The sequence below is a fragment of the Lissotriton helveticus genome, chromosome 7 (assembly GCF_964261635.1).
Source record: "Lissotriton helveticus chromosome 7, aLisHel1.1, whole genome shotgun sequence".
Lineage (NCBI taxonomy): Eukaryota > Metazoa > Chordata > Amphibia > Caudata > Salamandridae > Lissotriton > Lissotriton helveticus.
This window is the reverse complement of record NC_136068.1, coordinates 1,479,040,040-1,479,063,184: the sequence shown is the minus strand read 5'-3', so window position 1 is coordinate 1,479,063,184 and position 23,145 is coordinate 1,479,040,040. Positions and strand designations below refer to the sequence as shown.

Genomic DNA, 23,145 nt, shown 5'->3' with positions numbered 1-23,145 from the left:
GAGCAAATGATACTGTATGAAATGATAGATGGTATCATGAATATTGATGTTTCCTGATGGAAACGTAGTGACAAGGAGGGAATGTGGAAAAGTAAATTTTGCCATGTTCTGTGTCCCTACGTGTCATCCATCATATGTTATGTGTGCATGATTAAATATGCATATGTACTCCCCATGTCCGATTAATGACGCAATTACAGTTGTGTCCACCTCTAGTATGCCAGTTTCCAGTCCTCGTGAATACTACGAATATCAGGCCTATGTAAAGCTACGTTGCCACCTTTCTCAGTGTGCACGTTATTCTATTATAAAGTCCCCGTTTCTAGGCCTCAAAAGGGCCTGGACACTAGATTCAGATCCTGTCTCCTGAAGCCTCGCTGAGGAGCGATACAGCCCCCACCTGTATCCTCGACCCTTCACTTACTTCCTGCCTCGCAGTGCCCGGTCCAGCCTGGCTCTGCCTCTGAGTCTGCCAAGAGTATGTTATGAGTCCAGTTATCAGTTCATCCCTCCTTCTCTGCATTCCTAAGCTACTGAATCGCATCAATAGTTTCCGTCATTGTCTAGCCTTTCCGGCTCCACGTTAGAGAAATACTGTATTCAATGGTCATTTAATATTCTTCATCACGCACTACATGTAGAATAATGCATGGTCCAGTCTTAGAGTCTGTTAGCCTTTCCCTTCCTAACTTCTAGTTTATATCAACATGTTCCCTAAACATCAGATACTAGATAGGGTTTAGGTACATGTCGCTCCGACCCTCCAGACTTCAGTCTCTGCTCCTAGCACAGAGTTCACAGCCCCCAGCTTCTCCTAGTAATACGTCATTGCCAGTTTGCGCGCACCACTAGGTTAGAGGTCCCGGCTCCTCAGGTAGCCCCCTCCATGGTTTCCGCCCCATTCATGACATATCCTGTTACGTCTGCACCACATGTCTATGTATACGCCCTGTTACACCTCTTTTCCCCCTTATCTTACGCGACTGCTACGCGTCACACCTACTGCTCCACCCACTGTTACGCCTATTGCAATGTAATGCTATGTGTTTGCGTTATGTATATATGCTCATGTTTTGTTATTAAAAGTTATTCCTTCCCTTGTCCAGATCCTGCCCCCGGCAGCGCTGCCATCCTATTCCTGTGCAGGTTGTCCTGATCCTGTCCTTATGCTGTAATAAACCTGCAAAACTCCCACTACCTCGAATCTTGACTCTTATTTTATTGAGCTATCTGTTATTCATTCATGCACTCAAAAATAGGGTATTATTTATTTATTTACCACAGGAGAGGCAATAATGTCTTCTTCATGAGAGGATGGCATAATAATCCATAAAAATCTAATGTTTGAGAAAGGTAACAATGCCCTCAGATATAAATTTAAAACTATGCAACACCCTCTAATAAAAAAAGTCTCACGTCTTGCCACTAAGCACTATAGAACATTCCAGTGTCATATTCAAATGTGTGTGCAGCAAATGAGAGAAGCCACAACTTAAAAGACAATGCACAAACTAAAACATAGCGGTTATTACTGGAACAAGCTGTCTGTCTTTCACCCCAATATAGGCATGATGGAAACAAATGAAACAGAGTCATCACATATAGTGAAGATGCATAATACACCTGCCACATCCTCAGTTAAGACAATATAGATTTGGGCCTTTATGGACCACAATCATTCATTTTATATTTATTTTTATACTTTATTGTGCCATCTGTAATACCACTAGCCAAATAGGCTATACCAAAGAATGCTGTAACTGTCAAACAGTTGGCTGGGGGTGAGTGCTTGCAATGTTCAACACTCCGTCCATCATCCCCTTAGGTTTTGCTTTGTTTGCCTTAAGTTGTCAGGGTATGCCCAGACATGGGACCCTTGCTCACTTTGCCACTGGATCCAAGCTAGCCAGGCTGATGACGGCTGATTAGCCAGACACCGGTCCCAGGATGCTTGTTTCCGGTCCAGGGAAGACATAGCTTGACACTTCGGGCTGGACTATTCCCATGAGGCACAGGTCAGACTGCTTTGCATATGGCCATGTCTGAACTGGGGAGGCAGAGTGAGCTAAAGAATGATGATGGATAAAACCCAGATCAGTTGACTGGGGGTGAGTGCTTGCAATGTTCAACACTCCGTCCATCATCCCCTTTGGTTTTGCTTTGTAACTGTAAAACCACATTCAAATTCAAAGTTTGTAAATATGTAGCACAGAAGAAGACAAGATCATTTAGGTGTTTTGCCCAACATAAAACCTTAGTGTTTACCTCCAACGCAGATGACATAGTAGAGTCTCTCTGCAGACATGCATGACTTCTTAAGAAACCAATCTGTCGAATGTACAACATATAATGCAGTTCAGATTCAATTTATGTTTTTTCATTCATGTCATTTGATAAGCGAGCAACATCTAAGTGCTACAGCTAAATCAATTTTAGGTTCAGAAATACATTAATTCAACACTCAAATAGTTCCAACACCTCTGAAAAAAATGCATACGTTCTATGAACTGCAGAAAGCAAATTCTACATCAAAAACAAATATTTAAGAATGGGATCACTTCTCTACATCTTAGGACACTATACTGACTCAAAAAATTCACAACAAATGTGGTTGATGAATGTTGCACTTGCGGAAAGGCTAGGTCTCAGCACGCTGGGAGAAGTTAAAAGTTGCCAGTAATTGTATAAAAAAAGAAAGTGGTGAGCGGTATAACCAGTGCTACTGCTGCTTTCATCTCTACCATCCTTGCAACTTAGAATCCTGTTACAGCATATAATTTAGAACATTGTATATGTCACCTGTAGCTAGGAATACTGAGCATGATCTGTTCTACAGTTTAGATATGAATTTGTGTCAGTTGATGCCAGGATGTCTTTGATTATGGTTGGGGATATATCGTTTCTGAATATAATAAATACATGCATTTTACTTGGAGCGCTCCTGTGTACTGAATAACTGAACACTGGCCAAAAGTGACTAAAGAGGACAGGCGCGACCACCAACTTCCCCGCGGACCTGTGTTCCGATCAGCGGAGGACTGCGCTCCATGTCTGGCTCTGTGCTATGTAACGAAGTGTAATCTGCTTGCTTTCTTGCTGAACTGAATGCTGAGCTGAGGTTTCAGGAGCCTGGATACTGGGGAGAGAATGCTGAATTTATCAGGCGAGTTTCACTTCTTTGTTCCTGCATTAGTAGTCAACAGTTATTCCTCGTTTCACATCAGTGAAGCATCAATTTTGCCTTGGGAAGTGTTGCGGATAACTGACACAGAGTGTTGCAGTGCAACGTCCATCTTGTTTTGGGAAGTGTTGCGGCTGTTAGACGTCAAGTGACACTTCCCAACATCTGTTTGGAGGCTGGCCTAGTGCCACAAGATGCAGCGCGGCACCATCTTGCCTTGGGAAGTGTTGTGCCTGTCCGTCGCAGAGTGGCGCTGCATGGCGTCCATTTTGGTTGATGCTGATTAATGTTATCTGTTGACGGTCTTAAATTGGAGGTGAAACGATCGCAGAGTAAATTAGATTTGTGGAGAAGGCGTTAGAACGTCAGCTTGTGTGATCAATGGTCATTTTGAATTGGGTTTGGAAGCTCACTGTCAGCGTGAATTACAAGGATTTCTTGACAATTTAGAATCTCACAGTGGCTGAGTTAGTTTGAAGGATTCCAGGACTATATCGAGTGGCTCGTCTAGGATCAACTGTGATCTTCGTCTTTTTAGAAGTTTTTTTTTACCAGGATACTAAGGAAATTTGAGAAGATTAGGAGTTACATAGCAGCATTGAAGACTATGGCACGTACCAGATATTGGTCCCCTCAATGGCTCTTTGGTCAGAGATCAGATGTACCAAAATAAATGTTCAGGAGACGCTTCTCATAAAAAAAATCCTGATCTGAAGAAAACTATAGCTATTGCGTAAGGAATGGACAACATTAGTATGTGTGCGAAGGAGAGGAGACATGATTAGGTGAGTGATGCATGTGAGGGGGGGTTCTGTGAATGAGATTAAGAAGACAAGTACGCATCCAAAGATGTGATTAAAATTCAGGAATCTAGGAAGTTCACTTGTGATGAGACAGCGAATGGAGGCAAAAGTGTTTAGGTGTGGCAGTTAAGGACATCTTTCAAATAGACCTGGGTGTATTATGAGCATTAGAGAGAATAGTTTTGTTGACAGTGATCCGTTGGAAATGCCTGAATGTGAAATCAAAGTGTGTGTATTTCGTGAGGGGGTTGTTTGTGCAAGCAAAATGAATGGGGACAAGAATTGGGATGTAATATTTGGTAAGGACAGTACTGTTACTTCCACATGATAATAATCCTGTGGGATATAGTGGAATAAGAATTGCTGTCCTTGGGTATTCTGTCATGAGAATTCATTTAGTGACTGTGAAATGGTTGGTAAGGTTTAGGCTGCAAAAAGGGGTGACAATCTTTTCAGGTTGGAGGCATCCGAGAGATATATAAATAACCTTAAATCCCAATTCACATGAGAAGGTTTCATTGTTATCAGAGTGATTTATCGAGTGATCCATTCAGAGTTACCATAAGTATTCCATGGTGAGCTTGAATTACTTGGAAATTTTTAACACAGAATTACCTTGAAAGCTAATTCGGTACTGTGTATATCTATGGTGAAGAGGGTTCCAAATTTGATGCTAGATCATTTGAGGGAGAAGTTACACGAGTTGTTGAGGTTGGGGGTAATTGAGAAAACAGAATCATCGGAATGGCTTGCTCCTGTAGTTTTCAAACCAAATGAAGGTGGTAAGAAGATAAGATTGTGTGTTGATCTAAATGGGTCGAACAACATTTGGATTAAAAGGTATCCCTAGCCCAAGATTTCAAAAGCGTCGGCCTTGATAAAATATGCACAATTGTTTAGTGTCTTGGATTTATCCTCTGTGTGCCATCAGGTACTGTTGCATGCCGTATTCAGACATCTAACATCCTTTGTGACTCCTTTGGGAGCATATAGGTTTATTTGCATGTCTTTTGGATTGGCATCTGCTTGCTTCCAGAAGGTAATGAAGGTTTTAGATGCTCTGCCAAAGGTTCTTTTCTTTACAATGACATCTTGGGTTTTTGGCTTCAGTCAAAAAGAACATGCTGAATTGTTATGAAAAGTGTTGACAGTTGCAAAATGCAGGCCTTGTTTCAAAGAAGGAAAAATATACGCTTAGAGTGACTACGACGACTTACCATGGGCATACTATAAACCCAAAATTGGTCAAGGGCAACTACTGGAAACAAAAAAAATATGCTCTTTTTTGGAATTGGCAGAATTATTTTCCAAAGTTCATCTCTAAATTTGCCATCTTAACTCAATCTTTAGGACTCCTCCTTAAAAATGGTTTGATGACTGACTCTGGCGACCCCACTCTTTGACTCTGAAAGGCTCGGTAATTTGTGGAAATCCAAAGGGTTCGAAAAGTGGGATCTCATTGAACTTAGCAAGGTGGGGGATTTGTGGGTTAAGGGACAGGTCAAGTCTTTTGATGCTTTGAAAACGGAATTTGAGCTGGGGGACTCGGAATATTTTAGGTATATACAGGTCCGTCATGCTTTGATGTCGGTTTTCACTAGCGCGGAGTCGGTTCCCGAATCGACTCCACTGGAGGATAGATTGCTAGATGGTCACGTTCCAGACAGTACAATCTCCCTGGTGTACAAGAAATTGATTAATGACAGAGCTGATCTCCTGCTGCCACTACGTGACCGGTGGGTTCAAGACGGTCTCGAGTTAGATGATGAGGACTGGCAATCTGCTGTCTCCTCGCCTAAGGAGATTGGGATCCCTGCGAGACTCCGACTGGTCCAACTTAAGATTCTGCATAGGGTATATGTCACTGGTCCCCGACTAGTGCGTATGGGTTTTTCTGAGGAGGGACTCTGCAAGCGGGGCTGTGGCTCGGTGGGGACGTTTCTTCATATTCTTTGGGAATGTCCTGGAGGTTGTTGCTTATTGGAATGGAGTATGTAAGGTGATGGAGGAAGTTACGGGTGTCTCCCTCCTACCGGAAGCTAGACGCTGTCTTTTGAATGTCTGGGAGCCCACGGAGTATAATGTGGCCCAAACTCAATGGGCGACCCTGGGAGCCATGATAGCAAAACGTGATATTGCACAATTGTGGGGTTCGCAAAGACCACCTAAGGTCGAACTTTGGAAGGAAAACATGGACTGGTGCATGTTTCGTGAAAAAACTGTATGTGGCCCGGGGCCGTCCGCGGAAATGGCAGAGTGTGTGGGGACAGTGGAACGCCTACCGTGGAGATCTCTGCACTCCCCCAATGATGGATAACATTGATGCTCCGATGTCTCCCTAGCCCTGTTTTCACTGATTGTAATTTTGATTCATTGTTTGCCCCTATGAATTCCCCCCCCCCACATGTAATGTTGATTTTTCTCTTATTCACTGTCTGGCCTCGCGCCCGTACTAGCACTCTGTATTTGTTTATGCCTTGCTTGTTTTTACAATTAATAAAAATAAATACAAAAAAATAAATGGTTTGAAGTTTGTGTGGACTGATGTGTGATGTTGCTTTTAAAAGTATCAAACAGAATATTGGTATCGTGCCTACGTTAGGACATTTTGATGCTTGCAAAAAATAACATTGGTCAACTGATGAGTCTTTGTGGGTTGGGTGCAGTACTTTTCCTAATGGTTGACGATGAGCCAAGAGTGGTAGCGTTTGCCTCACGCTCACTGAAGGGTGCGGTGGAAGAAAGGTGCTCAATCATTGAACGTGAGGAATTGGCAATGTGGGCTATTATTCACTGTACATTTTTCTTATGGGGGGGGATAACATTTACAGTCAGATTAGAGCATCGTCCACTCTCAGAAATGTGCCAAGGATTTATCTCCTAGAATCAAGAACTGGATAGAAGGATTATCGGAGTATAATTTTGGTGCTGGATACATATCTGGATCCAAAAAATTGCATAGTGGATTGTCACGTATGCCCTTCAATGATAACTCTGAATTGTGATTGTTTTTTGATAAACGTGTGTGAAAGGGCGACTGATGATAGAGAGTAGCTGGTTGCTAGGTCGAAGGATGAGGATTTCTTTACATTAGAGGGATATATAGTGAAAAGCTAGCCAGACATTAAAAATGCTGTCGATAGGCTGAGAGGATTTTGGAAAGCATAAGATGAGCTTTGCATGGTAAATGGTAACATTTACTGAGGTGAATGGGGGCTGATGATTTAAGAGAAAAACTGACTAATTTGGCTCATAAGGGACATCTGAACAGAAGTTTAAACAATGCTAGATCACCTGAGTGGTACTGGTGGCACAGGATAGAGCGAGTGGTGAAAGGCTGTTAGCAGCGTACAAATAATTAAAAGTTCCAGTTCACACAGACTGCTCTTTTGCCACCTATTGATGTTCAATTGGAGCCTTGCACTAAGTTCAGTCTGAAAGTATCCAGATCATTAAACTTGATGGCTCCTAGTGAGTATTATGTTTAGCTGATGGTTGATTATACCTCGAAATGTGTGGTTACTAAGTGTGTAGCTTCTGTCAACACTAGAACTGTGATTTTCTCAAGGAGGCATTCTCTCACAAAGGAATTCTAATGTATTTAATCAGGGACAATGGCGCCCCAAATTGTTTCCTGTGAAATGTTTTACTTGCTAAAGGAACTTTTCATTGTTTAAAGAACGTCTCTTTATTCGCCACAGGCCAATAGTTTGGTTGAGTTTATGAATAAATTTGTGTAAAGCTCTGTTCAGAAAGCAATCTCTACAAGCCCTGAAAGAGGTGTTGAGAGATAAACTTAATCTAGTATGGTTGAATCAGAGTGTAACTAAAAGATGCAAGTTATGAAAAAAAAAATGATATGCCTGTTGGAAAGTTTATAAATGAAAATAAGTCCAGATTTAATGTCAAAAACTCTGTGCAGGACAGTAATTAGAATGTAGGGGATAAAGGTTTCATTAAAAAACCTGGGTTGGTCAAAAGGGAGCTCTCTACATTCATGGGTCCATTTATCAAAGTGAAGAAGTCTACTGTGATACTCGATTCTGGAGGTGTGTGGAATAAGTCCTGGTTGGTTAAGTTAAATGACAAGGTGTGTACTCATGGGAAGCATTTGGTGGAGAAACTACATTCAGAAATGCGAGTGATGATAATCAGAGTTATGATAATGTGGGAACTTCTGGTAAAACAAGAATATAATCTGCTTGGTATTGCTGCAGGGGGATAGGAACTACATTAACCACCTGCTCTTGGCCCAGCGGGGGGCTGCAGCATTCTGCAGAGGCGTCGGAGCGCAATAAAATCAACAAAGGTGTGCGGCAGCGCGGGATGCACCCGGGGCGTGGCCCAAGCCAACACCGGGCCCGTCCGCGGCCAAGCCACGATAAACTTAATCTAGTATGGTTGAATCAGCGTGTAACCAAAAGATGCACTTGGTTGCAGTTTCCCACTACAGGAGATAGGTCTGTTCAATTTTTAATGGTATTTGATTATTCATCTACTCCAAAGACTGTAAAAAGGAAGATTATGGGGGATAAGGAGGGTTCCCCTAAGAGATCGCGAGGCACCACCCTTGATTCCTTTCTGGTGCCGTAAGGGTTCTTGACAATACAATTTTATGACAGAACGTCAATTATGAATGGAGATGGGAGATAATAATTTACCTCTTGCAGTCACTAATTCTTGTAATGATCCTGTATTTGCGCAAAATGAAACCATTCAACCGGCCGAAACTGCCATCTGGGACACGATACTTGTTCTAACACCACCTAATCTATCCTCATTAACTGCTGGTGGGCCTCCAATGAAGAGGAAGAAGAAAACCAAACACATGGGTTCAAACCATGTAACAAGCACTAGATCAACAAGCATTTGCAATGCAATAGGTCTCGCATTTACGTGTGTTTGAGCTATTGACATTGCAAATAACAATGCCTTTTATTTTTTTTTCGTTTTAAAACCTAAATAAAAGGCATTGTAATTTACAATGCCAATAGCTTAAACTCGAGTAAATGCGAGACCTATTGCATTGCAAATGCTTGTTCAATTCAGAAACAACCTGCTGCCTGGAGCAGTTTGAGGCTCGCTTGGTCCTTCACAGAAAACCTCAGACACCTCATGACATTGTAAACAAGTCACGGGGGACCCATCGATGTCAAGTGATTTATGAATTTGTGGAGACACTATACCTATCACCATGCTATGTAACTCTTACATAATGCATATCTTGCTGCCACTCACGATAGTGTACATCCTAAACTACACAGGGCGGAACGTCAGCGAGACGTTCCTAGTTACCATAAACCTTAATGTTTTACCCTGCCATCCATGCCCTAGCCCTCAAATTTATGTGATATATATTTTTGCTGCCACGCACCATGGTGTACGTCTCCCAACTACACAAGACAGAACGTCCTCGAGATGCTCCCCTTAATGTTTTACTTTGCTAAGACACGGCATCTATGCGCTAGCCCTCATATTTACAAGATGTATATTTTGCTATCATGCACGTATTAATTACACAGGGCAGAACATTCTTAAGGCACTCCCACTCAAAAACGTAAATGTTTTACTGTACCAAGCTAACATGTCTATGCGCTCCACCCCCCATTTCTTCATAAAAACAAATCGTGACATAAATGGTGTTTTGACCGCAGGGCTCAGTCAGAGCCGTGCCCACTCAGCACTTTAAATGTAATTTCCTGATGATTCTCTATCACTTCCAAAGGCGATTGAAGTGGAGCTCTCTAAATTGCACTTCTGCTACTTTTCTCTTGCTTTTCATTCGGCCATTGTACTAATGGAGGACGGAAAGTGAAAGTGCGCGATGCGCGAGGTGTGAGCGTGTGAAACAAAGGAGACGCCATGCGCGCGCACTTCGCGAGGCATCCGGAGACTACACATCGATACTGCCCGAGTCCGGTGCTTTGGGCATGGCGGCCTCTGTGAGCCTCCATACCGGTGCACGGCGCCGGAGGAAGAACCGCGCCAGGAGCGACCAGTGACCGGCATCGGGATCCTAAAATGTACGTCCTGCTGCCTGGAAGACGGCATGAGTTGCTACGGCGTAACGCCTACCTGCTATGGGGGGGGGGGGGACATTCCGCAAAAAGAAAGCTTGCCCTGGACGCGGGCTGACTGGGGCCGGCGCCTGGGGCAGAGATGCCCGTGCACGCGCTGGAGGCTGCGAGGTGTGCTGGGACGACCCCCCTGCTGCTGAGAGACTGTGAGGGCACGCGCGACGTCTTGTGTCATGGCCTGGGGGCCGTAAGTGTGCTGCGGCCTGATAAATATGACGTTAATGGCTACAGGACTCTAAATAAAGTTTTGTACTCTGCATGTTAAGGCTTAGAGTATTCACCTTTAACGCTTTCTTTCATTTTGGTGTGGAGAATTCCGACCAATATGGGGTTGTCCGCGATGATATTAGCCTAGCCACTGAAGGCGGTAATATTAGAGTGCGCTTTTTTTTTTAGGATGTGTTGGGAAAGGGGGTACACGCCTCGCTAGTTAGAGCCAGAAAGACGCCATTTCCAAAGTGAGAGCACCTTGAAGACCGGGAGAGTGACGCTTGCAGGCCACATGCCCGCCCGCCCGCCTGAAGGTTGTTTGCAGAGTCGCGGGTCTGTGCAGATGTTAGTGCACTCGGAAAGGCAGTTAACGTGCTGAATTCAGCAGGGGCCAAAAGTTTCCATTGTTAGGAAGATTCAGACAGCACAAAGTACCGAGTGTTCCACAATGGCCATATCCACAATCCGTAGGAGAGAGCAGGTTGCGGCTTTTGTAAAGTGCTCTTCAAAGCACAACGGAGACCCGAGGCACGATGCAGTATCTTCTTGGATCGATGGCGGAGGGGGGAGGGAAAGGGAAAGTAACTGCAGGAGCTTTGCAAGGGAGACAGGAGATGGGTACGGCGCGTAACTGTACTTGGTGAATGCGCGCATCCCGATCCGGCCTGCAGGGTGCGCGTGCCCATTTCCTGTCTTCCTTGCAAGCCCTTGAAAGCAGACTCCACGACTATAGGTCTCACTGCGACAGGGCTTACTCATATAGGTTCTCACGATAGAGGGAGTGGTCAGGGATGAAGGACCAACAAAAGGTAGCGTCTTTAGAGTAAGCCTGGGCGGAGAGGTGCTCTGCATAGTTCCACTGAGTTTTAAAAGAAAAAACTGGAACTATGACCCGCTCCTCTCCCTCCACCATCCCACATATGGAGCAGTTCACTGAAAATCATTTAGTGAATACGCTAGGCGCTATTCCTGCTCGTCTCAGGGTCACGATGAACGGCGTTTCAAAGATTTTCCTAGACCCTAAATCTCTGCAAAAAGCATTAAGTGACTACTCCACAAATTAGCCGCGCAAGAATGATGCAGAGCAATTGGAGGGAGCTACAGGAGGCAACATGGATGAAAACTATTAGAGGCAGGACCTAGTAATATATTCTCAATAGGACACATACAAATAGGAGGGGGGGTTACATTTGTAAAGTACGTTGTTTCCTGAATATTATTCTGATCGGAGAGACGCTGTTCCCATGACTGATTGAAGCGGGGAGGGAGGTCCTAACATTTTTTGACACATAGCTGGGTGCAGGCCGCCATAATGGCTCCCCACTAGCAAGCATGACGACTGCACAGACATGCAGGTTTTGGGATGCTATCCTGGAGGTAATGTTTCATTGATTAGAACTTCTTTAAGGCATGACGTTGAAATACTTTTATCTACTACCCTTGGAGTGCAATGTTGATCTTTTTGAGGCATCAAACTTGGTAAAGAATTCCTGGGGGAAATTGTTATTGTGTGTCTCAGAAACATGTATGCTTGATGCTCAGAGACTAATAAGTAATTGTTATTTGCAGGGGGTGGAACTCTGAAACCAGGTTTATGCACGCAGGTAAGCTTAAAAGCTGGGAAGGGCAAGATGCCACATATGATTCTCAATGGCTGCAATTCTCACTCAGGTACGGCGAAGGGAGTGTGGGCAGAGAGGCACCATCTGCCCCTGTGTGTGCTCCACCTGATGGCATTATGCCATTCTTATTGGGTACCGGGGAGTGAGGTTATTTCGTTTGCATCCAGTTGGGGATGGCGCGACGTGGGTGGGGAAGGGAGTTCACCTTTGTTCGTTTCTTGAACCACAGAGAGCGTATTGTCCATAAAGCTGGTTATAAACATAACCTGTTGTCCAGGCTAGGAGTGATTGAGATAGACATGTACACCTTCGACTCTCGGCTACCTCAAGGAAGGCCCAGGGTGAAAGTACCGAGGTGAGATACCCGACATGGAATGCCAGAGGCCTTAATAATTACTGCAAGGTGCGAAATGTTATTGCATATCTCTAACGACACGCCAGAGATATTGCTCTACAACTGGAAACCCATCTTCCAGTAAATAGTAAGATCCTCACACAGGGAGTGTTACAGGGACATTCCATGCAGCTGTCTTCTCGACGCACGCCAGAGGGGTACTTACCTGGGTCAACCTGAAATCAGGAATTAAATTAGACCCGGTTGTAGAAGACACAGAGGGGCGTTATTCCATCTCTAGGGGCAGGGGGAAAGGCCTAGACTTGCTAGCAATTAACGTGTATGGGGCAAATTATGATAATCTGCAGTTTCATCAGTCCCTATTAACATGCATACATACTGCATTAGGTTCAAGAAACGGAGTATGCAGTTGCTAAAAGGGCCCAGAAGTGACTACGGAGAATAGTGTAGATGACTGTCTATCAGGAAGAAAGATGGGGAATTCCTCCTTTCTGATTTAAGGCCCTCACATACCCAGCCAGCTGGATGTCATGCTTCATCATTGGGCATGCTCCTCGTCGGGTTGGCGCTGCAATACCCGATGGCCACCCTCATTGGGGGCTCTTTGGCGGAGATCTTTTAATCCTTGCCGTAAAGGTGAGTGCGTGTAAGGGGTCCTAGAGTGTAGAAGTGTAGTGAAGTGTTGTGTCTTAAAAAAGAAAGTTAAAACAAGGAGAGGGGGAGGCGTGGCCAAGATGGTGGCCTGAGTAGGCGTTTGAGTCAGAGGCTCCCCGTCCTAACCCCCCTTGGCGCCCCTTTCTATACCTGATTGACACCTCCCCCCCCTACGAGCACTTGAAGCCCGGCTGCCTTAACGGGGTGTTTCGTGCTTGGCCCTGTGTGACCAGAAGTCGACCAGCGGGACTTCCGGACTCCCTCCAAGCCGTGGGAGACTGGCCCGGACAGTGGAGGAGGGAAATGGCGGCCGGTCCCGCCGAGTGATAGTGGCCGACCAGATCCCCTGCCGCAGACCACCCGCGATCTTCGCCCGCTTGATTAAAGGCAGAGGCGAGTGTGGACGGCGGGCGGAGCGAGCGCCCGCCACCGCGACACTCACAGCTGCGGGAGAAGGAGCCGGCGGGAGAAGCAGAACTCGAGGCCCCGGCTTCGGGCCTGCACGGGGGCCGCTGCGCGAGCCCACAGGCACCTTGGAGGCGGAGGACTGCGGAAACCAGGCCCGGGCAGCACATAGGAGAGCCGGTCGAGCTGCGGCCCCCCAGGGCCCTCATAAAGGTGAGGAGTGCGGCGCAAGGCTGGTGGGAGCAGACAGCTCGGGGGGCATAATCGAGCCCCTGGCGTAGGTCCTAGTGGGGCCTACCAACCACACAACCCCAGCACGGGCATAGAGAGGCAGCGCAGAGCAGGGAGACATAACCATCGGCACGCCCTGGGAAAGAAACGAGTGAGTGGTGGCGCAGGGGGCCACAGATAGCGGGGCCCCAACGTGACAATCACCAGGCGCCCGCTGGGACGGAGCGGGGGCGCAACGAGGGCCTGAGCGGGAGGGTCTTGTGGAGCCAGGTCAGCCAACAAGGGGGATCCACAACGAAGACGGCAGTGGGCGAAGGAGAGCCCACGTGACGAGGGCCCTCCCCGGGGGTCCGGAATCAGGGGCCACGGACATAGCAGCAGGTCGTCGCCACGTGTGGAGCTCTTATCAGTAGAGGCCAAGGGACGAACGGCGCTCCACTCGCGCGAACCCTGACCGGGCCCCGGCTCCCATAACTAACAGGAAGACCTACGGCCAACCCGCCCGGCAGGCTAGAGGCAAGAGCAGAGCTAGGGGGTCGTCTGGGGAGGGCCTGCACAAGGTCTGAGGGGGGCACAATGGCAGGCCAGCGTAAGAAAGGGGACCGCATGCTCCCAGAGATGCTTGCGAAGGGCCAGACAAGGACTGAAAGAGGGCCAACTATGCCGGAGTCCACAAAATCACAGCCTAGCCCACCCGGAGCGGAAATGCCGATCACCAAGTCCTTCCTGGAATCGCTTTTCAACTCGCTCAGGGATGACTTTAAAACGTTGCAACAGGAAGTGGCGGGAGAGGTCAAGGAGAACGCGTGATGGCCATCGAAGAGACGGACCAGGCTAGGAGCGAGGAGATAGACCAACTACAACAGGAGATCATCCGCTTGAGGGACCAACAACTGGACCTACAGGCGCATGCGGAGGACTTGGAAAACCGGTCCCGTCGAAACAACATACGGGTCCGGGGGGGTCCCTTTGAAGGAGGAGGGGACGGACATCACAGCCTATTTGCAAGCTCTCTTCCGCAACATCTTGGGGGAACCATCAGACTTTGAGATCAGGATTGACAGAGCGCACAGAGTAGGACCCCATAGACGCTCGCCTGCCCCTCCACCAGACATCTTGGCTTTCTTGCCGGACTTCCCCCTTAAGGAACAGATCCTCAAGGAAGCAAGACGGAAGCAGCCCCTCCAATTCCATAACTGTCCTATAGCACTATATTAGGACCTGTCGGCCATTACTCTGCAGAAGCGGAAATCATTCAAGGCAGCTACGGACTTCCTGCGAAAGGAGGAGATTACATACTCCTGAGGCCATCCATTCAGGTTGATTTTTAAATGTTAGGGGGCCCTGCAGCAACTGCGGTCACTGCAGGACACTTGCGCAGTTCTGGGCATAGAGCAACCAGAGGACCAGATGCCAATGCTACAGTCCCAGGAGCAAACCCCGGGTGATGGCAGCGAGTAGGACGCAGACGATCATCCAAGTTCCAATCTAAGCCAGAGGCTCACGTCATCTCGCAAGAAAGGGCCACAGCCATTCGAGAAGTGGCCAAAGAAACGTCGCCAACGGAATGAGTTCCTACAGGGGGGGGTCAACTCATCGCTTCTACTTTGCAGGTGCGGGTGGGGGGCAGCGGGGGGGCCACGCTGGCCGTCACTTGGATACGCTCCACTAGGTAACGTTACCATAGCCCTGCGATGGACTGGCAAGGCTGGGACATTGAAGTATCACAGTTTGGGTGTGGGGGGGGGGGGGGATTGTTGCGGCTGGGTTCCAAGAGAGGGAGGGGGGACGGGGGGGGGCTTGGGACACGGGGGATGTTCGAGGGTTGAGGGGGGGGGGGGCTCCGGTGTGGTACAATGCGGGAAGCGCAGGGTTAGATGTCCGATCAGTGATGCCCGGAAGTAAAGGGGACTCTGCTTATGGGGCCCAGTCGACTGAAGAAAAACCAAAGGAAATGATGGACGGAGCGTTGACAATACAAGCACTCACCCCCAGTCAACTGATCTGGGTTTAATCCATCACCGCTCTTTAGCCCACTCTGCCACCCCAGTTCAGACATGGCCATATGCAAATCAGTCTGACCCTGTGCCTCATGGGAACAGTCCAGCCCGAACTGCCAAGCCATGCTGCAAATTGTTTCTCTTAATGTCAAAGGGCTCAACAACCCCATCAAACGTAGAGCTGTCTTGTCATTCCTAGAGAACACCAGGGCGGAAGTATTCCTTTTGCAGGAAACACATCTACCTAAAGACTGGCACCGTATGCGTTCCAGGGCATTCCCAACACAATACTATTCTTCCACAGCCGAGAAGAAAGCAGGGGTGGCCATTCTATTTGCACGCCATTTCAAGGGACAGGTGGGAGACAAAGTCGCGGACATCAAGGGGAGGCTCCTAGCTTATAAAATACAACTGGGAGGGTGGTCCGCGGTAGTCGGGTCAATTTATGCACCAACACTAAACAAGAACCCTTTCTCACAGGGGCAATGGCGGATATGCTGTCCTACGTCATCAATTCAACGTTAGTGGGGGGTGACATTAACCTGGTGATGGACTACACAAAAGACAGGTCTGGCCATAGGTTTGGTGATACGGGGGCGATATCTAAGGAAGGGGAGCAATGGTTGGAGAGCAGAGGGTTTGTGGATCTTTGGAGGAGAACACACCCCGCCACCCCGGGATACACCTTCTACTCACACGTACACCACACATACGTGCGCTTGGACCATTTCCTGGGGTCCTCGGAAGTGGCAACCCTGACCACGGACATGGAAGTCATACCTGCAGCCCTCTCAGACCACGACGCAATCGCAATACACATCCGAGTCCCAAGAACCAAGACACGGAGGGGCAGATGGCGCCTTAGGGAAAACTCTTTTGCAGCGAAAGGGGGTCACACAGCAGCTCAGCACAAGCATCACAGATTATTTAGCCACAAACGATACGGCAGACGTTACACTGACAGCATGGGGGGGGGTTTTAAAGGCGGTCGTGCGCAGAGAATTGATCGCAATAGCGGTAGCTGAAGCTAGGGAACGCCGAGATAAAAGACAGATGCTGTCCGACCAAGTGCTCGAACTGGAGCGGGTCCATAGCAGAGCAGGGGCCCCCAGGACATGGAGCAAGCTTAAAGCGGCAAGGGCCCAGCTGGCGAACATTGATTTGGACAGAGCGGAATATGCGGCGCTGAGATTGCGCCATGCATATTATGTGGGCGGAGACAGAACGGGCCGCCTACTCGCCAGTAAACTCAAGGCTAAGGTTCTACAATCCAAGATCACGGCCATCCAGGACAGAGACGGGCGGGAGCTGCGGGAAGATGAGCAGATCGCTGAATCATTTCGGGCATTTTCTGCATCGCTATACACGGCGGAGCCCAACCTGGACATGGGGGAAGCAGACTTATACCGGCGAACGTCGAAGGTCACAGCCCTTAACGAGGTGAACGCGCATTCCCTCGACGCACCGATCAGAACGGACGAGGTAATCACGGCAATAGCGCGCCTCAAGCCGCTAAAGGCGCCAGGCCCGGACGGCTATTCGGCGGGCTTCTATAAAACATTTTGCCTCTGCTAGCCCCAGTGCTGACTAGATTATTTAACTCTTTTCAGGGCCCAGGCTCCATCCGCGCGACATGCTAGAGGCTGACGTCATTGTTCTGCCGAAACCAGGGAAAGACAAGACCAACTGCGCAGCATACAGACCCATATCGCTCCTTAATCTGGACCTGAAGCTGTTCACAGGCATCCTGGCCGCAAGGCTGGGCCCCTGCCTGCCGGGCGTCATTGAACCTGACCAAGCGGGATTTACCCCGAATAGGTAATGTGCGGACAACACAAAACGTCTGTTGCATGTTATTGACAAGACCCACTTCAATGACTCGGACGCGGCCCTAGTCTCCGTCGATGTGGAAAAGGCGTTTGACCGGGTCGACTGAGGATACCTGGACTCCACCCTGGCGCGCTTAGGGGTGGGAGAACGCTTCCGTACCTGGGTTGCCAGCTGCTACGCTGCCCCACAAGCAGTCATTAGGGTTAACGGAGTGTGTTCCAAACCATTCGACATCCAATGGGGGACCAGACAGTGGTGCCCACTCTCCCCATTACTTTTCGCTCTTTACATCGAGCCGTTCGCACAAAAGGTCAGGGACAACCCAGCGATTGCCGGAGTCACATTTTGGGGGGGGGGGGGGGAGAAGAGGAGACCATAAGCCTTTATGCGGATGACATCCTCGCGGCTGTGGAGGATCCTATCAAATCAATCCCGGTGTTCTTAAAAGGAATGGAGGAGTTTGGGGAAAGTCTCGGGGTTTAAAATGAACATCGGGAAGTCTTTGGTACTCCCACTGGGGCGCAATGCCCGCGCGTCTAGCACACTGCCTCGCTGCCTTGGGGGGCTCGCCTTCAGCATATCGGTGCCCTACCTGGGCATCTCCATGACACCCAGCACTGTGCAGACAGTGGAACAGAACTTCTCGGATCTCCTAGGTCAGTTCCTAGGCGACCTGGCGAAATGGCGCCAGCACTCACTTTCATGGTTAGGGCGAGTGGCGGCGGTAAAAATGTCCTTGCTGCCGAGGGTCCTGTATTTATTCCAGACACTGCCAGTCACACCCCCACTGGGCCCGCTTAAAAAGCTACAGGATGCCATCCGTCAGTTTGTCTGGGCTGGGAAGCGACCACGGCTACGTAGAAACCTCACCGGACAGGCAACTTCGGCCAGCGGACTGGGTGTCCCAGACCTACAGGGATATTTTCAGGCTGCGCAACTCCGATATCTACTGGAATGGCACCGTCCCGAATCTGAAAAGAGGTGGCTGTTCCAGGACCGCGCAATAGCCCAAATGCCACTGTGGAGAGTCCCTTTCCTGAGGCGTCAAGACCGCCCGGCATACATGAAGAAATCTCCTATCACGCGCACTATTTTGCAGGTGTGGGACAGGGTGGCCGTGTCTAGGGGCCTCACTACGTATCCTTCACCGATGACACCTTGTTCGACAACCCAGCGTTTGAGCCGGGCACGGTCCAAGGCTCCTTCCCTCACTTGAGGTCTTCGGACTGCAGGTCAGACGGTCACCTGTTTGACCTGAAAGGATTTATGCCGCTGCAACCCTGCAGGAGACATATGCGCTCCCACGGTTCCCGCGCTTCCAATATTTTCAAGTCCGTCACTGGCTCACGGGAAAGGACGTGTTACCGCAGGTCAGTAGGCAACTCTCACTTTTTGAAAAATGGCTTCACACCAAGAAGATAGACAAGCAAGCAATAACAGACCTGTACAAAATGCTATGCCCGCCGCTTCCCGTCTCACGTTCAGCAGGTCAAAAAAGATGGGAACGGGAACTAGGTCGATCCCTTACCAACAAGGAGTGGCAAGATGTAGGGCCCACCATACCGCGAGGAACGTGGCTAGCAAGGAATCGGCAGTCAAGGTAGCTTACTATTGGCACTTGACGCCATCACGGCTTCACCAGAGTAACCCTCGCCGTGATCCTCAGTGCTGGAGGGGCTGCGGACAAATAAGCACCTTAACCCACATACTTTGGGATTGCGCAGAGGTACAGGAATTTTGGGAGCAAGTACTAAGGGACATAGATAACTACTTTGACACAGAAATACCTCGTTTCCCAGCTTATACACTGCTGGGCCTACCCAACAAAATCACCTTTCCGCTCAAATCCCTCAGGGGTAAACAAATGGGGCTGGTGACAACACATTCTCTCGTTATGGGGCACCACACGGAAACCCACACACACGGGGTGGCTGCACAGGCTTTAGTACACTTTGGGCATGGAAAGGATACAGGCCACCCTCACCCAGACACAAGACATGTTCCTTGACACCTGGCAACCCCTAGTAGACCTTCTATCCGAGGAATTCAATGAGTTAACCTGCCCTAAATACCTTAAGGTTCTCCGCCTCGCTGACGATTTTCACAGACCAGCTGCCTCATCCACTTAGAGCTTTTAGAGTCACTATCACAATTTCCATCAGCGTTCTGCCCACACCGGAGGGGGGGGTCCAGGGAGGAGGGGGGGGGGGGGGGGGGTAGGTTAGGGGGACTGTTCAGTTGGGGTTGTCCGAGGCTCCGTCACTCAGCACCAAGCCCACGCCTGCTCGCATGGACACATCTCCTGCTCCCGTTCGCACTTTGGTTAGCCGAGAGGCGGGGGGGCGGGGATCAGGGACCGGGGGTGTTCCACGAGAATTGCACTGCCTGCCTTGTTTTGTGTTTTATTTCTTGAAATGCAATAAAAATGATTTAAACCAAAACAAGTAGAGGGAGGTCAGGGCAACTAATTTAATAATCCTGTCTCCCACCTTGGTTAAAAGGGTAGTGGTGGCGACTGTCTATAATGATGATATAAGCATTTGCTCAAAAATAATTTCTCATTTTGTCAACGTGTTTCTTGCCTTGTATGTCCCATCTGGGATCAAGCGGCAATTCTTCAGGACCTATAACTAGAAAATTGTTGTGATCTACACTGAGTGACTGATCACGTGGTGTAGTAACCTGAATATTACGAGTCTTGTTGGCACCTGAGGTGTCCGGTGTCCATAAGTGCAGTAGGCAATCTAAGAGAGAGCACAAGTGTATAAAAACAATAGTCACTTATAGTCTGACTAATCCTGCCCGGACTGTCACAGTGCCACTTGTCTGCATGGTGTCCAACAAGGTTATAGCACAGCATTATGGTACTAATTACAAATGGAAAAATACAGAGTGCAAGTGGCGTATAGTTATGTAGCTTTTTGTGTGTTAAAATAAAGTAAAACAAAGCCTTATGTTGTGGCAAGCAGGCAGCAGAATAATAACACCTGTGGCCACTCACCTAAATGAAGTATAAGAATTGCCCCTTCGGGAATTGTGGCATCAAGTGGATACGTTCATCCTACAAGTGTCCTAGAGGGAGTGGCCATCGGGTAGGGTAATGTAAAAAGGCACAACAAATTACAAGCATTTACAATGCAATAGGTCTCGCAGCATTAAAGTTTGAGTTACTGGCATTGTAAATGACAATGCTTTGCATAAATTTTTTTTTTTTATTTGCAATTATGCAAGATTAAATATTAGGGCCATGCTCAAAGCGTGGGGTTAAGAGGAGGGTTAGGTTTTTTACGTTATTTCTAAGAAACAATGTTGATTGATAAAACTGTAGTATTTTCGTGGGTATGACCGAATACAAGCTTTCAAATAAATGTTTCAACCCTACCTTTCACAGAATCGTCAGTTTCAATGTAATGTAAAGCAAATCGCACTTCAGATTGTGTTCAACACAAACATTTTACTAGCACTGTGGTCGTCATACATGCACCGAGAAGAAACAGATCTAACAATTCACAGTCCTTAAAACACACAAAATAAATATATGCCAGCATAAACTGGAACACCTGTATACATGTAAGGCAAGAAGCCCCCCGTATATTTATGATAAACGTTATCCAACAGATACTCAGCTATCACTAGTGACACAACTGTGATTTAAGCCATATTAAACCCAAAATGATCTCAATGAGAAAGCAGCGGAAGTAGAAAACACGAGTCCTTAGCACACGACCAGCTAAGCCCACAGCCATACCGAAGTAGCAACCCAAAAAAAAAAACTATCAACATTCTGAAATTCAGAGAAAATACACAGACAGAAGGAGACAAGCATTTGTCATTTTTATATTGATCAGGTGCACCAAGCCATAGTTCCAGTGAATGTATAGTGTACTCGACCTCAGCGTTTCATCTGACGTGCTCATAAGAGACTTCTAGGAGGCCATTCGGAATTTTCATTAGTGAGGACAGACAGTACTTTGACCAACAGACCAATCTATCAGAAAAGGAAACCAGTCTTTCAGGTAAGAACTACATATGATGTAGATCTGCTTTCTTATTTTCATTAGCTCAGACTCTTGCCTGTGCGGTTTGCACTGCCAAAAGAATTATGTGAATACCTTTTTTCAAGCCTGATTTGCCTATATGGCTATTTAAATGTCAAAGCATGACTGACAACAAAGGTCCATGGCAATTTTACACCATTCATACAGCATTCATTTAACTAATCCGCATAAGTGGGCTTTTCTTACAACTCTGAAATAAAAGACAGGTGGTTGTTCTAATAAGCAAAATGAAAATAGATATGCAATTAAATCAAGATCATCAAGGAAATAATGAGAAAAAAAATACCCTTGTACTTCATTAACAAAGTTCTCATTGAATATAAAATTAAGATTGCAACTGGACATATTTGTAAAAATAGATTAATAGTGTTTGATCGTGCAGCTTCCAACAGTACCAGAATTACAACAATGTGAGAAGAGACAATGCTGGCAGACATCACCGCATAAACTCATACGGAGTTCCCCTTCTACAAGGCGAATTGCTATATAAATGCGGGCTAAGTCAATGGAGGGATTAGCACAATTAGTAGTGTACAACAACTTTGTGCATGTCTCTGTTGGCCCTCATATGTCACATTGGCAGATATGGCTTAAAGAAGTTGGGATAACTGTTTTCCTAAACTCAGGAAGAATAGAAAGCAGGGCCTGGTTTCGAGTGTGCACAGGTAGAGTGTGCTGCGATTGGACAGATTGGTCGAGAGGTGCTAGACAGGTGCAGAGAGCCAGATCGAGAGTGATTCTGTGACAGTTGCTGCATTTCAACCAGCAAGGAGTGTTTTATCCTGGGAGCCCTACCTAGAAGGGATCCCCTCAGGGCAGGGACAGACCCAGTAGAACACAAGGTCCATATAGTTATTGGAAGATGGTCCTCTGGAATGACCTTATCCACTGATGCTCTAATGGCATAGATTGACCTTTATCTGATGCCAGAATGGAAAAGTAAGTGGCAATACGTATGGATCACTAAACAGTACCACAATGTGCAGGTTGATCTGGGAACCCTTTAGTCTGCAGGGGGTGATGCAACATTAAACCCTATTTTTACAAGCGGGCAGCATGTTGATGGCCCCAGATGGGGAGTCAGAAGGTCATCTACTGTCTCACCCTAGCTAGCGCAGGTCACTCTCAAAGGAGGCCAGCTCTGCAGTGGACTGCATAACACTAGTCCTAATACGGTTAAGGCCAGCAGAAACCACCAAGGGAGCCACTGTGACTATGCATTCGGAAAGTTGTGAGGTTTGTTTTTATACCCCGATATATCCTGGGACTGAAAGGTTAGGAGAGGACTCTGAAGAGGTTCACTTTTAAGACATCTTGTCAAAGAAGCCTTATGGAATCAAAATATTAAAGAATCCACTGGCAAGCGATAGCTTCAGTTTACATAATCTCATTGTTGTCAGTGTTAATATAACTTCATTGGACATGGACAGTCTCACTTATAGCGTAAGCAACTGCCACGGTCTGTGTGTGGCTAGTTACTTATTCTCAAATAAATAATTGCTGCAGGGTATCTCTGTAGAATACACATTTTCATCATTGTTTTTAACAGCAGCTTAAAGTATTTGTAATCTCCTTATTTTCTGAAATGCTAATACTTCAGTTCGTATGATCATGAACAAGAGAAAAATGTATGTAATGGGGCTACAACTAACAGCTCAAACGTTAGACTCGAACCTTATTTCCCAGTTCCAAAGTCAGCAGCTCTGGTCGTTACGGTAT

At 47.3% G+C, this 23,145-nt stretch overlaps 1 protein-coding gene across 16 annotated transcripts in view; it reads right to left on the bottom strand.

Annotated features, from left to right (window-relative positions):
• Window positions 1–23,145, bottom strand: part of EPN1 (epsin 1) — a 533,434-nt gene that overhangs the window by 498,141 nt on the left and 12,148 nt on the right. The gene's annotated exons all lie outside the window — the stretch shown is intronic.